The sequence below is a fragment of the Haemorhous mexicanus genome, chromosome 16, assembly GCF_027477595.1.
Source record: "Haemorhous mexicanus isolate bHaeMex1 chromosome 16, bHaeMex1.pri, whole genome shotgun sequence".
Classification (NCBI taxonomy): Eukaryota; Metazoa; Chordata; class Aves; order Passeriformes; family Fringillidae; genus Haemorhous; species Haemorhous mexicanus.
The window spans coordinates 5,621,128-5,637,261 of NC_082356.1; the positions used below are offsets into that span (position 1 = coordinate 5,621,128).

The 16,134-nt window shown below is 52.2% G+C and overlaps 1 pseudogene; it reads left to right on the top strand.

Annotated features, from left to right (window-relative positions):
* Nucleotides 1–16,134, top strand: part of LOC132334711 (zinc finger protein 850-like) — a 209,251-nt pseudogene that overhangs the window by 160,698 nt on the left and 32,419 nt on the right.

Below are 16,134 nucleotides of genomic sequence, written 5' to 3' on the forward strand. Positions count from 1 at the left end.
GGAGCGACTCACCCTATAAGCTTGCACCTGGTTCATGACAATAGCCCATGAATTTCCCCACCTCTTGGCCAAATGAACTTTCTGGGGTAACTTTGGTGGTCACCCATGGAAAATCCTTCATCTGCTTCAGGACCACCGTGACGGACAGAGATGGAAGCCCCCTCCCAAGGACTGAGACTGAGGCCCCTATAATCCTAACACAAGGGGAGGCTGGCCTGATCAACGTGAGATGTTTGCCCAGACGTGGTTGTTGGACCAATAAAACAATTGCCCTCACTCACTGCTGAGAATATGACCTGTTCCCCCTTGATAGCTTCAATACACTTATTCTTCACTGTACCTGCTCTTCCTCAGAGATTTTAAGAGACTTTCATTGTCTTTTACCTGTTCCTCTCCTCGGCGGAGGACTGTAATAGCCCCCTGAGTTAACCAAGTCTTTGAGATTTTCTCACCGATGTGACAAGGCAGATCTATTGGCTGGTCCACAAGGACTGAATCTTTATGTCTGGTAGCTATAGCCCTTTCCCCTCTCTCTCTTTATCTCCTTTCTAAATCCTATCTCATTTGCTGTGGGCACTCAATAAAAGGTGCATTTGTTTTGATTAATACTGAAATCCCCTCTCCGTGTTGTTTTTTGCACTCTGAGATCAATTAATGAACCATCATGACCCCCGCTTGTACGAGAGAATCATGACATGGTGGGGCCTGGGAAACTCCTTCCCTGGCAAGGAAAAGAGAAGGCCTCTGGCGTGGCTCAGTGGCAAAGCAGGGCCATCACCTGCCACCCGTGCAACCTGCACATGGCCTGCAGATCCACACAGGGACCCAGCCGGCTTGGAAGCACCTGGGGTGCTCAGAGATAGAGGAGCTCATCAAGGTGCAGGAAGGGTGTGGGGGCAACACCTGAAGTGACCTGTTTGGAGGCCTGGGCCCATACCTGAGTGAGAACAGGTCCATCAAGTCCATCTTGAGAACTGCCAAGTGGCTAAGTGCCCGCCAAGAGGCAGAGGGAATTCGTCAGCCAGCCGAGCAAATTGCATGGCACAAGCGGCTGTGCCCAGAGGATGAGGAGGCTTTGATGCAGTGCCTGCATGAAAAGAGGGAGGAGCTGGAGGAGCTGGAAGACAAAGCCCACACAGAGATGTTTAGAGCCATCTTCTCCTCCTTGGATGACACAGAAAGCCCCATGAGGTCCAAGTGCATCCTCAAGGATGCATCAAGCCTCACCCTGGAGCCAGCTGCAGGCCCCTCTGTCTTGCACAGCACTTGCAGTGTGACTGATGACGCCACAGGAGAGACACAAATGTCCTCAGAACTTGTGTCTCTTGACCAATTGCTGGCTGAGCTGTGCCTGTTTCAGAGAACTTGTTGTCTTGCGATGCTTTTGCCAAGGACTTGGCAGGAGAGAGAAAAAACCGCAGAGATTGCATCTTGACCTGTTGGCAGGCCTGTGCCCTGTCCCCGGTGGCTCACCATCCCCTGTCTTTCTAGACGAGCTCCTGGAAGTGTGGGAAGGAGAAGAGTTCCAAAACAGAGCAGTGGCAGGAGAGAGTGACAGCGAGCCAGAGAGCCTGTTGTCTCTCCCTCTGCAAGACGAGGAAGCAGAACCACTGGCTTTTCCTTCAGACAGCAATCCCTGCAACGAGCAGCCCAGCGAGCCCCTCCCCAGGGCCTTACTCAAAGACCCAAATGTGTCTGTGGGTTGTGCCTTGCCTGCTGACCCTGCGGACGAGGCAGAAGAAGCAGGCATGGAGGCTGGCCGTGCCCAGGCTGCCCCTCCCCAGGAAAAGCCCTGTTGGCATGAGTCCTTGGCAGGAGCTTGCCCGGTGCCTGCCCAGCCCCTGGCACGCAGCGTTCCTGCCTGCCCCGCTGGCAGCGCAGCCGTCCCGCAGCCCCCGGCCCCACGGCCATGGCGCTCCATGGCCAAGAGGGCCCGGCGGGCTCTGCGCCGCCTTTTCTCCTTCAGCTGCCTCAGGGGGCAGCCAGAGCAGTGAGCCCGGGGCCAGCTCCAGGACCATGCCCAAAGACGCCGGCTCACCCTGAGGACGCCCAGCTCCCAGGGGCAGCGGCCGGTCCCAGAGCTAAGGGCAGCAGGGACAGACCAACCCTGGGCACACACCGATGGATGGGTGGGTGGTGGCCAAGGCAACCACTTGCCAAAGGTAGGTCCTGCTGCTGGCCCCAGCCCCTCAGCCCCAAGCCAACAGCAAGGCAGCCTGGTCAGGGAGGGGCAGCTGAGGAAGCATGGCAGTGCTGCCTTGTGCACTCCACAGAAGCTGACTTCAGGCCTGAGCTGCGTTGTGGGGGTGCATCCCCACCCTGCCCCCAAGGGAGGGGGTGTTCAGGAGCTGAGAAATGCTCCTTGCGCCTCAGCATTGCAGGTAAATGAAGGCAAAACCATTCTCCTTTCACAGGGCAACTAGGAAAGTGTGTCCCTGGCTGCCCTTAAAATAGAGCGGAGAAAGGTGTGGCTGGATGGATGGCCTGAGGTCCTCAGCTCCACAAGAACCACCAGGACCCCAGTGCAGAGAGGCACAGGATGAGGAGAGACCAGTGGGACACTGCTGGAGACAAGAGTCCTGGACTGTCCACTGTTTGATCTCTTCCCCAATCCACTCACCCTCACTTTTCCCCCTCTTCCCTTCTCACTCTCCTGTTTCTGATCTGTTTCAATTTCTCTACCCCACATTTATTGTTAAATAAAATCCCTGGTTTTGACTTTGGTAGATGATCTCCTTGGCACCTTAATTCAAGCAGAGGCATCTCTCCATAATCACATCTTCAATGCTGGTGCAGAGTGGAAGAGTCTGGACTTTAGGCTGAACCTTGAGCCAAGCCTGACCCAGTGGGTGGATTTATATTTTGTGCTGCATGTCATGACAGATTTTAGTTCCTTAGGCAAATGCCCACACCTATGGCTGGGGTGAAATCATTCCAGGAGACAGCAGGAACAGCACAAAGTAATTTGTATTCTTCAGGAGTGTATGTCCTGGGACACCCAAACCCAAAACACGTGTTAACACCATAACAGGGAGACTTTAAATGCTGCTGTTTAAAGTCTTTAAAGTTTAAAGGAGGGTTGGATAGAAAAAGGAAACAGAGGGTGCTGAGAAATTCATAGGAAAATGAAGAATAGTAGAGAGAAAGTACGGAGACTGGATAAACAGGAAAAAAGAGAATTTTTAGGTTTTTTTTTTTACATTTGGTGTCTTCTCTGGAGCCTTTCTTCTTCTGTTTGAGGTAAATATTTAAAGTTCTAAAAAATGGAGCAATATTCAGTGAAGCCACTGGATTTTATATCCAAAATTCCACATCCACTGGCTCTGGAGGAAGATTTTGCTGACCCAGTTCAGATGAACCCTTTACATAAAACTTGAGAATAATTTAGATTGGATATCCTCTTTTGAAGTAACCAGTCCAAAACCTTGTTCCAAATAGAGCCAAGCAGTTCAGGTCACACAATTTCCAGTCAAAATGTTAGTATCTCCAAGAGCTGGGATCCATCTTCTCTTAAGGGATCCTTCCCTTAGGGAGTTTCATCCAATAACAGGATTTTCTTTCACCATGAGTACGGGCACATCTTCTACTCCCAGCTTCCCCTTGTAAATCCTTGTATATCCGGCTTTCCCAGCCTTCTTGGTTGACTCAGTGTCTTTTTTGAACTGGAGAACCCAAAAAGGGACAAACTATCTTCATTTTTCTTTCTTTCTTTAGGCAGCAGGCGATCAGTAACGTGCCTGAGCCTTTCCAGGTTTAATCCCATTCCCTGAGTCACGGTTGTGACAGGAGAAAATGTGACCAATTCCTGGTGTCTTCCCTGCCCTTCTGGCCTTTCTCTGTGTCATGGGTTGGCACTGGTGCAATGCCAGTGCACCCATGAAAATATATCTTTCTCAAATGGCTGCTGTGAGATGTGACCAGAAAGAGAGCAGAGCAGGCTCAAGCTTAGAAATAAAGGAAAAAACTCTATTAACCTCTATTGGATTCAAGGTGACTCCCGTGGCAGGGAGGAATGATGAGGAGGACTCCATGATATCAGAAGGCTAATTAATTACTTTTTTATACTATAATATTCTATACTATATTACACTATATTACAGTACATCTAAACTGAAACTGCACAAGCACTCAACTCCACCACATCTCCTGACTGTCTCCTGACCAACAGCTTTCAGAGATTGGTCAAGAAAACAAAACACTCACACCAGAATCCAATCAAGCAAATTCCTTCAGGTGAACAATTTTCCACAATGCATTCCACTTGTGCACAAACACAGGTGCAGCAAATGAGGTAAGAAGTGTTTTGATCATTCTCTTCTCTGCTTCTCTCACTGCTTCTCTCACGTGCAGAGAATGTGAATCCCACAAACCTACACTATAATAAAAGAAACACACAAAATTCAAAATGAAAATTTTCCAAAACATTCCTCCTCCCCTCACTCAATTTCCACCAAAGCACAGTGAGACAAAACCTTGGATTCTCAGTCAAGTTACCACCTCTCAGGTAATCAATTCTCAATTCATCAAGGGAGAGAGGAGTCTCTCTTGTACCGTAGTCTTCCACAGGAAGCACAGTTGAAACCTCTTATGTTTCCATGTCACACATGGCACTGCCCAGAGAAAATCTGCCACTGTGACCTCCTCCTTCCTTGCTCTCACCACTGTCCATGGACTAAAACTGCTTACAGGTTTCCTTTAAAGGATCCTTTGCCAAGTACCAAAGAATGACATTTTTTCTCATTTTGGGACAACAGTCCCCCCCATTTTCACCTCCCCTGGGGCTGAGGGTCTTGAGAACAGAGATCTTCTTCTTCCCTGAAGACAGAGGGCACCACCACACCCTCCTCACCTTTCTCTGTTCCCTTCACTCCTGCACATGGCACCACTTCAGCAGGTCACTCTCACTCCTGCACATGGTGTCACTGCAGAAGGTCACTCCCACTCCTGCACTGGCAATCACTGCAGCAGGTCACTCTCTGGGCTCAAGCCATTGCCTCCCCCTAAATGCAGTCTATGTTACAGGAAAATTGGTTCAGTCTATGGCTACACAAGAAAAAGTTCAGCCAAAGGCCACTCCATGATCTCTCCCTACCTAGGATTCTTTCCCATCTTCTCCTGACATCTCAAGTCCCAGGCTGTCTCTCTTCTCTTTCAGATCAAGGATTAGTGTTTGCCAAAGTCTTTTTTGTCTAAGGAAGGGGTAAAATCTCCAGCTCTGCTGCCCTCAGGTCAGCTGAAATCTCACAGCAGCCTGCCCAGGACTCCAACAGCTGGGCACCTTCTGCCTCCCTTCTCTTTCTCCTCTGCTGGCCAGCACATGACATCAAATTTCAAGGTGGCACAGGCTCTCTCTCTCTCTGGAGGGGCTGCCCAGGACATCTCAGTGCTTCTCCACCCCTCCGTTCCTGCAGGGGCTGTGCCCGGTTCCACTCCCTTCACCCCCTTCTCTGTCCGGGGTTCTGGCCTACCTCAAATCTGCCAGTGCCATCAAGGCTGGCTGGCCTTGGCCTCCGGTGGCTGCCCCTGCAACACTGGAGCTGGGTTCTTTCCTTCCCATGGAGATGACTGGGACACTGTGGAGACCTCATGGAACCAAGGGGATCATTGTGGCACCACTGGAGCCCAGGGAACCAAGGGGATCATTGTGACACCACTGGAGCCCATGGAACCAGGGGGATCATTGTGGCACCACTGGAGCCCATGGAACCAAGGGGATCATTGTGGCACCACTGGAGCCTGTGGAACCAAGGAGCCATGGTGACACAGTGGGGCTTCATGGAACCCAGAGACCATTCTGGCTCTGTGGGGCCTGATGGAACCATGGAGACCAGTGTGACCCTTCAGGGCCTGGTGTCACCAAGGGGGCATTATGACACTCTAGGGCCTCATGGAAGCAAGGGACCATTGAAACACTGTGGGGCCCCTGGAACCAAAGGAACATGGAACAGGTCTGGCTGGCTTGGCCTCCCAGGGGCCACCTGACAGGTCTGGCTGGTCTTGGGATGTCAAGGGCTGCCTCTCATCAGCTCCTGGAGCACTGAGGCTTCGCACTGTCCTTGCTATTGAAAAGATCTGTCACTCTTTTCTGATTCCCATTTCCAAACTTGGTACTGTCCCTAAAAAATTTTCTGTACGCACGGGTATCTCAGAACAAAACCTACCAGCTCTGGATGGCCTTGGCCTCTGGTGGGCACCTCTCATCTGCCCCTGAAACACTGGGGCTCTGTTCCTTCATTCCTATGGAAAAGAACCGACCTTCTTGCCAAGGGACCATGGCAAAAATTAAAATTTAGCCTCCCAAATTCCGTATATCCAAGGATTGCTCCCAGACAAAAGTAGCCAAGACAAACAGGTCAGGCTGGCCCTGTCCTCTTGGTGATTTTCTTAGACTATGAGCGGAAAGTTTTCATTTTGAAACACCTTGGAGAGGGCCCAGAGATCTCTCAAGGAGGGGTCTGAGGCCTTGGGCACATGACCACTACATGTGGACAAAGGAGCTCTGTGCTCTGCGCTGCTCTTGTGGTGGTTTTGCATCACAAAACTGATGTTCTAAGAGAAGATGCTAGCAGTTTCCTCTGTGTCTGACAAAAAAAAAAAAAAACCAATCAGTAATTAGGTTTGAGAACTGAGAATCTGTTAAACCACTAAGGAAACTGTACACGGCCCTGTGAAGACACATGGTAAAGATGAAAAAGCCTGGGAGGGTCTCTTTCCCTTCTGGCTGGCACAGAGGTAACAAGGCTGACCCAGCCCCGTCTCAGCCAGGGCAGCCCAGGCGGCTCCTGCCGTGGGGCCGGGCCCCTTCCCAGGGACCCCGCCAGGCCCCATCGGCTGCCGGGCAGGGCAGGGGAGGCCGCGGGGCCGAGGCCGGGCCGGGCCATGGCTGCAGTTCCAACATCTGGGCACTGCTGAGCCCTGCCCCGCCGCCAGCCCGGGCCGAGCCAGGATCCGCCGGGCCCCAGGAGCAGCCCCGGGCCGGGCCGGCTCGGCCAAGGTTCTGCCACCGTTGGGGTTCACCCACAACCCCCGGGCAGGGGGAGGAGAAGCCATCGGCCCCCGGCCGTGCTGCTGCTGGGTTCTGGCCTGGCTGCTGAGATCCTGGCCCTGCCCCAGCGCGGCCCATCCTGAAACAGCCCCAGCGCAGCCGCTGCAGAAACCTCCATGGTAAAACAGCTCCGGCCCAAGGACCGAGCCCGGCCGGGGTCACGGAACCATCTGCAGGCCCCGGGTGAGATATGAACTCTGTCAGTGCTTCCATCCTCCCTCGAGTGAGAGAAAAGGACAAAGTGCAGGCACATAGAAGGGCAACGTGAACACACCAAGGTCCGTGAAGAGGAAGCTGAGCCCCAAATGGGAGGGATGAGGAGATGCCTTGATCTTGGGGCTAAAATCCTCTTGTAATGCTATGGAGAAGGATGTAATTGATACATCAGACTCTCTTTTTCCCTATGATTGAAAAGTATGGGGAGATGACTTGTTCAGCAAAGGCCTCCATGCTAAAGTAAGCAAATGTTGAAGTATCTGTGATCCCATGAGAAGTTTGTACAGAGAGCAGAGTGATGAGACCCTGTGCCCTCAGGGAGACAAGAAGACTTCTGTTCCCAGAGATGAAAATGATTTCAGAAATAGATGAAGAGAACCTCTGCTCTTAAACAGCTCACCTTCAAAGTAGTACCCCACAAGTTGACATGGCGCATAAACACAGCTGTGGGAAAAGATGTGAAAAATGGGAGGGACTTGACAAATTTTTCCAGGTGGCTGCTATTCGTGGAAATTAAAAGCCATGAGAGAACAGTTTTCTTGTGGAGAAATCTCCCCGACATTAACAAGAGGAACTTCTCTCCTTAAGTGAACTGAAAAAACCAATATTGTAGAGGTGGTAAACAGACTGAAATTTTTAGGTTTTGTCTCCTTGCATTGTCAGTAAGAAAGAAAAGGTTGTAGGGAGAGAAGTGTTCTGAAAGTTTTGTTCTGATTCTTATTGCTCTTTCTTTTAGCTACTGTTATTACCATTTTCTTTATACCCTTTTAAAGTTTTGAGCCTACTTTGCCTTACTCCTACTCCTATCTCACAACAGGAAATGAGCAAGTATATTCCAGTGAGTGCACTGGTAATTAGCCAGCTCTGAACCACACTAATTGATGCACTGACCAAGAAACCTCAAATTGGTGAACCAAAATCACTACAGAAACCTCCCTGATGAACTGCACAAGAGCTGAGGGAAATGAAGGCAGAGCCATGGTTTGTCAGGACTTGTTTGATCCTAATGAGCCTCACTGTGCATTTGGAGCTGAGCTCTGGAACATCAGGGCCTGGGAGGAGATTGCAGAAACCTTTCCAGGAGTCTAAGAGGAAAACCCCAAAGTGTCACAAAGCATGAATGGGTCCCATTGAGGTCCATCCCCAACACAGGCTCCTCATGGACTCCTTGGAGGAAAAAATTGGAGGCCAGGGTGTCAGATAAACCTCTCAGACACTCAGTGTGGAAAGGAAAATCCAAAGTACCTTAAAAACCTTGAGTATCTCAAAGCATTAATGAGCCCCACTGAGTGTCAGTACAAAGCTCTCCAAGGACTCATTAAAGCAGATAATTGGGGCCATGATGGCACAAACCTCTCACACAGTCTGTATCCAAAGGGAAACACCAAGTACCTTAAAAGAACTGAAGTACCTTGAAGCAATAATGAGCCCCACTGAGTGTTGTTACAGACAAAGCCTCTCCAGGGACTAATTACAGCAGATAATTGGAGGCCATGATTGCTCACACCTCTCAGAGACTCCAAGGCAAAAGCCAAACCCAAAGTCCTTTGAAAAACCTGCAGTCCCTGGGAGCATTCAGGAGCCCCCAGGGCCATTGCTGAGCAAGGCTCCCCAGGGACTCCTTCCAGCAGATCCTTGAGGCCACTGGGATGTGGGCTAGGGGGGGATGCTGAGGGCAGGACAAGGGGCTGACAGTGCCCAGCCTGGCTGGGGCTGTGCCAGGAGGCCCCAGTGCCTCAGGACAAGGTGTCTCCTCCCAGCCCTTGGTGGCACAAACCCTGCTGTGCCCCAGGGCACCAAGACTTGACTTCTCTTTGTCCCCACCTGTCATCACTGCCTCCAGTTCTCTGCTCTGCCTGGGGCTGGGGACACTTTCTCAGTTGTGTCCCTCAGTGGGACCCATTAAAAGGGAAAGAAACTTTGGAGTTGGATTCTGACTTGGAGTTCTGGAGAGGTTTCTTCAGCTCCCTGTCAGGAGCCTGAGCACAAAGCCCCAGAGGGTGATTAAAGTCCTTGTGCTGTGTCTGTGCTGCTGAGCTGGGCTGGGCTCCTGGCCCAGAGGCAGCTCCTGGCAAGGGCAGCGCTGCAGAGAGACAGCTCTGGGCAGGAGCAGCTCCTGGGCACAGCCCAGCAGGGCTGGGGCACGGCCAGGGCACCTCAGGGACACGAGCAGGGCACAGACAGAGCTCACAGGGGCTCAGCACTGGCAGGGGCTGTGGGATGTCCCTGAGGGGGCTGTGTCACAGCAACACCTCTGTGGCTGTGTCATAGAGGCACAGAGCAGCTGGGATGTCAGAAAGGGCCTGTGTGACATCACAGAGTGGGCTGACATCACTGAGGGGGTTGTGACATCACAGATCTAGCTGTGACATCATCAAAGGTGGTTCTGTGACATCAGAATGTGGGTTGTGACATAGAGTATGATATCACAGAGCAGCTGTGTGATGTCAGAGAAGGGTGTGACAAGGCTGTGACATCACAGGGTGACTGTGACATCACAAAGCTGCTGTGTGACATCACATAGCAGCTGAATGACATCCCATGGAGGCTGTGTGTCATAACAGAGGGGCTGTGTGACATCACAGATGGCTGTGTGACATCACAGGTGCTGTGTGATGTCACAGGGGCTCTGTGACATCAAAGGAGCTGTATGATATCACAGGTGCTGTGTGACATCACAGATGGATGTGTGACATCATGGGGGGTGTGTGACATCACAGGAGGCTCTGTGACATCACAGGGGGCTCTGTGACATCACAGGGGCTGTGTGACATCACAGATGGCCGTGTGACATCACAGATGGATGTGTGACATCACGGGGGTTTTGTGACATCACAGGGGGCTCTGTGACATCACAGATGGATGTGTGACATCACAGAGGCTGTGTGACATCACAGATGGCTGTGTGACATCACAGGTGCTGTGTGACATCACAGATGGATGTGCGACATCACGGGGGTTGTGTGACATCACAGGGGCTGTGTGACATCACAGATGGATGTGTGACATCACAGGTACTGTGTGACATCACAGATGGCTGTGTGACATCACAGGGGTTGTGTGACATCACAGGAGGCTCTGTGACATCACAGATGGATGTGTGACATCACAGGGGCTCTGTGACATCACAGGGGGCTGTGTGACATCACGGGGGCTGTGTGAGGTCACTGGGGAGGTCACTCTGCCCTGTCCCCCCTCACAGCCCCCCCAGAGCAGTCCAACCCTGCTCGTGCCCAGCAGGGTCCCCTGTCCCCCCGGGTCCCCCCGCCCCCGGCCCCGCAGCCTCCCCCAGAGGATGTTCCACGAGATCGACCCCAGAGCCTGACACGGGGACGGGGGGCCGGGGCCATGGGGGTGGGACAGGGGGACAGGGACCCCCCGGCAGCGTCCCCGTGTCCCCCAGGGCCAGAGCCTGGGCCAGGGCTCCTTCACCCTGTTATAGATACATATTATAATATTGGCTTTTTGCAAATATTAAAATGGATTTTGTATGTGTGAAGTTAAAGTAACTTTGTTCTAAAGATATAGTTTTTATTTCTATTGTTAATTGTGCTTAGACATTGTAGTGAAATAGCTGAGAGAAGCATGCTTGTGTTAAATGCCTGCTGGGATGGGATAACATCCAATGCACACAGGATGAGGACACCTGCACAGATCTGCCAACTATCAGCGCTCCCTGTCTGGAGGCAGAGTGGACCAAGGCCCAAAAACTGGAGGTGATAAAGAGAAGGAGCCAAAACCACAGCCAAGAAACACACATGCTCTGAAAAGGCAGACCCAAGGAGGGGCCAGGTAGAAGAGTTCCTGGAAAACGTAAACAAGTTTATGGATATGCATGAGGGTCTATGAATATGCAACAGGCTGGTGTAAGGGAAAAGGTATTTCAGGGGATCCCCGAAGGGAACAGGGTGCTCCTGGCTGAGTGCCAAGATGCACCCAGCCATAATAACCTTTGCTCCATGGTCCTGGTCTCCCATTGTCCTTTATTAAACTTTTTACATTTTCCCAGGAGGGTGAACGTGTTTTTCCCAAATGGAATCTCAAGGAAACAAGGGTCAGTTGTTTACCCAAGGCTCTGCTTTGACCAAGTGGGGCCTCATGGGACACAGGTGCCACTGGGGCATTGCCAGGTCTGGCAGAAACAAGGCTCCATTATTGCACAGCAAGGCCTCAGGGCACCCGGGAGAGCTCTGTGACAATGACATCGTGGGGAACCAAGTGTCAGCTGCTAACACAACGGGGCCTCATGCAAGCCAGGTGCCACTTGGGAATTGCCAGGGCAGGTGGAACTCAGTGTCCATGGTGACACAGCACAGCCTCATGGAACTCAGCAGAGCATTGGGACAACCTGGAATCTCATGGAGCCAAGGCTCTACTTTGGCAAAGTGGGGCCCACAGGACACAGGTGCCACTGGGACATTGCCAGCTCTTGTGGAACCCAGTGTCCACTGGGACACAGCAGAACCCCATGGAAACATGGGGACAACTGGGACACAGTGGAATCTCGTGGCAGCAAGTGTCAGCTGTGAACGCAGCATGGCCTCCCAGAACCCAGGGGCAACGGGGACCGTGCTGTGGCTCGTGGGAGCAAGGGGCCATTGTGGCACAGCGGGGCCTCCTGGAACCCAGGAGAACATGGTGGGCCCGTGGATTCTCATAGGAGCACAGCCCCATAGTGACAAAGGGCGGTGTCACAATGGTCTCCTGGGTTCCGTGAGTCCTCGCTGTGTTTAGAATTGACACTTGGTTCCCCAAGATTCCATGGCATCCCTCTGCTCTCCTGTGACCTGAGGCTGTGCTGTGTCACCATGGACACTTGCTTCCTCCAAGGCTGGAGATGTCCCTGTGGCACTGGGCTTCCATGAGGCCGTGCTTTGTCACAATGGAGCCTTGGTTCCATGAGATTCCATTGTCCCACAGTGGTCTCCTGGGTGCCATGGGGCCTGCCTTTGTCCCAGTGGAACCTTGCTTGCAGGAGCCTTGGCAATGTCCCAGTGGCACAGGGGTTCCATGAGACCCTGCCGTGTCACAAGGGGCCCTTGGCTCCATCAGGTTCCATTGTGTCACAGAGCTCTCCTGGGTCCCATGAGGCCTTGGTCTGCCACAGGGGTGTCTTGTTCCTCCTGGGCCTGACAATGTCCCAGTGGCACCTGTGTCCCATGAGGCCCCACTTGATCAAAGCAGAGCCTTGCTTCCATGAGATTGCCCTGTGTCACAATGTTCTGCTTGGTTTCATGAGAACCTGATGTGTTGGCAATTGATCCTTGGTTCCATGAGATTCCATTGCATCACGGCGTGTCCTTGGTTCCATGAGGCCCAGCTTTGTCACAACTGGACCTTGGTTCCATGAGATTCCATTGCATCCCAGCGGTGTCCTTGGTTCCATGAGGCCCTGCTGGGTCCCAGTGGAGCCTTTGTGCCATTCATTCCATGGTGCCACAATGGTCTCCAGCATTCCATGGGGCCACGCAGCCAAAGAGTGGGCCCTTGGTTTCATGAGTTTCCATTCCATCAGGATGATCTCTTGCATTCCATGAGGCCCTGCTGTGTCACAGGGGAGCCTTTGTTCCCTGTGTTCCCACTGGGACACAATGGTCTCCAGCGCTCCGTGGGGCTGAGCTGTGAAACTCGGGACACTTGGTTCCATGAGATTCCACGAGGTCACAATTACACAATACCACCCAAACCCAAGGAGGAGGAGGAGGAAGAGGAGGGCAGATGAGGACAAGGACGAGGACAAGGAGGATGAGGAGGAGAAGGAGCAGGATGAGGATGAGGAGGATGAGGATGAGGACATGATGATGACCAGGAGGATGAGGAGAAGGAGAAGGAGAAGGAGAAGGAGAAGGCAAAGAAGAAGAAGAAGAAGAAGAAGAAGAAGAAGAAGAAGAAGAAGAAGAAGAAGAAGAAGAAGAAGAAGAAGAAGAAGAAGAAGAAGAAGAAGAAGAAGAAGAAGGATCAGCCTCCACCCTAAAACCCCTCCATCTTCCTTTATATATATTACTATATTCTAAACCCTTAAACTCTAAGTTTTCCACCATGTGATATTACACCCTTCTATTCAAACTTCACACCTGTAATCCCAGTTCTATCATTCCATTTTGGAAGCCTTCTCCAGAGTCCCACATCAAATGCAGTGCTCACTTCAGGGTCAGTGTCTGTCAGCAGAGAGTCTAAAATTCTCAGCAGCCAAGGTTCCAACATGGAACAATGTTCTCCTGTGTTCCATTAGGTTCCATCAGGCCCAGCTCTGTCACCATGGACACCTGGTTCCATGAGATTCCTTCGGGTAACAATGTTCTCCTGTGTTCCATTAGCCTGGCTCTGTCACCATGGACACCTGGTTCCATGAGATTCCATGGGGTAACAATGTTCTCCAGTGTTCCATCAGGCCTTGCTCTGTCACCATGGACACCTGGTTCTATGGGCAGTGGCCGTGTCCCAGTGGCACCTGTGTTCCATGGCACCCCGCTGTCTGAAAAGGGACAGTTTGTTCTAGGACATTCCATGGAGTCACAGCGGTCACTTGGGTTCCCTGCAGGTGCCTGGGGAGCGGGAGCTCAGCCCAAATATCCTGGTCTGGTGCTGGTGATTTTTGGGGGGAATCTTTGGATCTTGCAGGGCTCCAAAGCTGAGTCACGGATGCCCCTTGGGACAGAATGGAGCATCATGGAAGCCAGGAGACCCTCATGGAAACCAGGAGACCCTCATGGAAACCAAGAGACCCTCATGGAAGCCAGGAGACCCTCATGGAGCCAAGGCTGCAGTGGGACACAGAGGGACCTCATGGAAGCCAGGAGAGCACTGTGAGGCTGTGGAACAATGCAGCACTGAAGTTCCACTGGGACTTGACAGAAGCTCCTGGAGACAAGGAAGCGCTGGGAGCCTCCACAATCAGTGTCTGCAGGAGGATTTTCTGCTCCCTCCTGGGATGCTGGGGGACAATAAAGCCTGAGGCAGCCTCCCAAGTGCCCGGCTGTGTCACCAGTGAGGGGCCACATCTGGGGGGACGCCCTGTCAGCCCCGGCCCTGCTGCTCCTCCTGGCCGGGCGTGGAGCTGCTGGGAGCCCGGGCTGGGGGGAATCCTCAGGGCTGTGCAAGGAAAGGTTCACCACGAGCAGCACTGGAGCGAGATGTGCAGGCAAAGCCAGCGAGACAGCAGAGAAAGCCAGAGAGCAGAGCAAGGGACACAACAAACACACCAAGAGCAGGAGAGCAAGTTTTAACAGAACTTGCAAAGGGCAAAATCAACTAAAACCAGGTTAGACTGAAGAACAAGGAGCACCAGGCATGGGCTGATGATCGAGGGAAAAAGTTCCAACGTGAGGAGGACTACAGAAGCCTTCATCAAAAGACCACCAGAAGACTGACGAGCACCACAGGAGGAGCTGACGCAGGCGCTGAAGCCACACACGGCTGTAAAACCGTGACACAGCTTTATGCAAATGTGAGTATGCTAATGAGGTGTTGTAATTGGGACTTTTAAAATGGAACTGAAGGCTAAAGGAGATCGAGTGGGTTTTTGCCAGAGAGATCCCCCTTGCTCCCAGCAGTGGACAAACAAATCCCTGCCCTGTCTGACTGCAGAGTTTGATTTTCTGGCCCAGTTTGTCCCACTCCACCTTTCCCTCCCCTCTCCTCCCCTGTCCCAGCATTCCCCCAGTCCACAGATCCCCCCCAGCCCGAACCCCAATTTTTAGGATCAAACCCCCAAATCCCAGATCTTGGGGTATCAAACACTCCCCAGTTCCCAAACGTTGGGGTTAAATCCCCCTGACCCCAAATCCTGGGGTTTGAAACATTTGGGGTGTCCAACACCCCCCGTTCCCAAAGTCTGGGGTCAAAAACCCCCAAATCCAAAATCCTGAGGTGTCAAACAGCCCCAACCCCCAAAGTTTGGGGTTAAAGCCCCCAATCCCCAACTCCCGGGGTTTGAAATATCTGGGGTATCCAACCCTCCTCATCCTCAGAGTTTGGGGTCAAACCCCCCAATCCTCAAACTTTGGGGTCAAAGTCCCCCGATCCCAAACCCTGGGGTGTCAAACCCCCCTGATCCCCTCAACTTTGGAGTCAAATTCCCCCAAATCCTGGGGTCAAACCCCCAATCCCCCCCAACTTTGGGGTTAAATCTCCCCAAATATTGGGTTCAACCCCCCTAGCTCCTAAACTTTGGGGTCAAAACCCCCTGACCCCAAATCCTGGGGTTTGAAACATCTGGGATGTCCAACTGCCTTGATCCCAAAGTTTGGGGGTCAAATCCCCTGATCCCCAAATCCTGGGGACAAAAAACCCCAAATCCCAAAACTCTGTTGTGTCAAACATCCCCAATTCCCAAAGTCTGTGGTCAAAAATTCCTCACCTGAGGTGTCAACCCCCCCCAAACCCCAAATTTTAGGATCAAACCCTCCCAGTCCCCAAAGTTTGGGGTCAAAACCCAAAACCCCCTGACCCCAAACCCTGCCGTGTCAAACACACCCAAATCCCTGATTCTGGGGTCAAACTCCCCCAAACCCCAAATTTTAGTATCACACCCCCCCCCATCCCCAAAATTTGGGGTTATCTGGGGTTTATTTGGGGCAGCTCCAGGTGCAATGTCTGCAGAGAGACCCTGGGTACAATGCTGGGAAAAACCCCAAAAAACCCTCAGGAACCCCAAAACCCCTGGGGGTGGGGAAAGGGGATTTGGGGTGGGGATCTGGGGTGGCAGAAGTGGATTTGGAGTGAAAGGAGAAGGATTTGGAGTGAGGAGATTTGGGGAGGAAAAAGAAGGATTTAGGATGGAAAAAGGAGGTGTTGGGGTGAAAGAAGGAGCATTTGGGGTGGGAAAAAGGGATCTGGAGTGGGAAAAGTGGGTTTGGGGTGAAAGGAAAAGG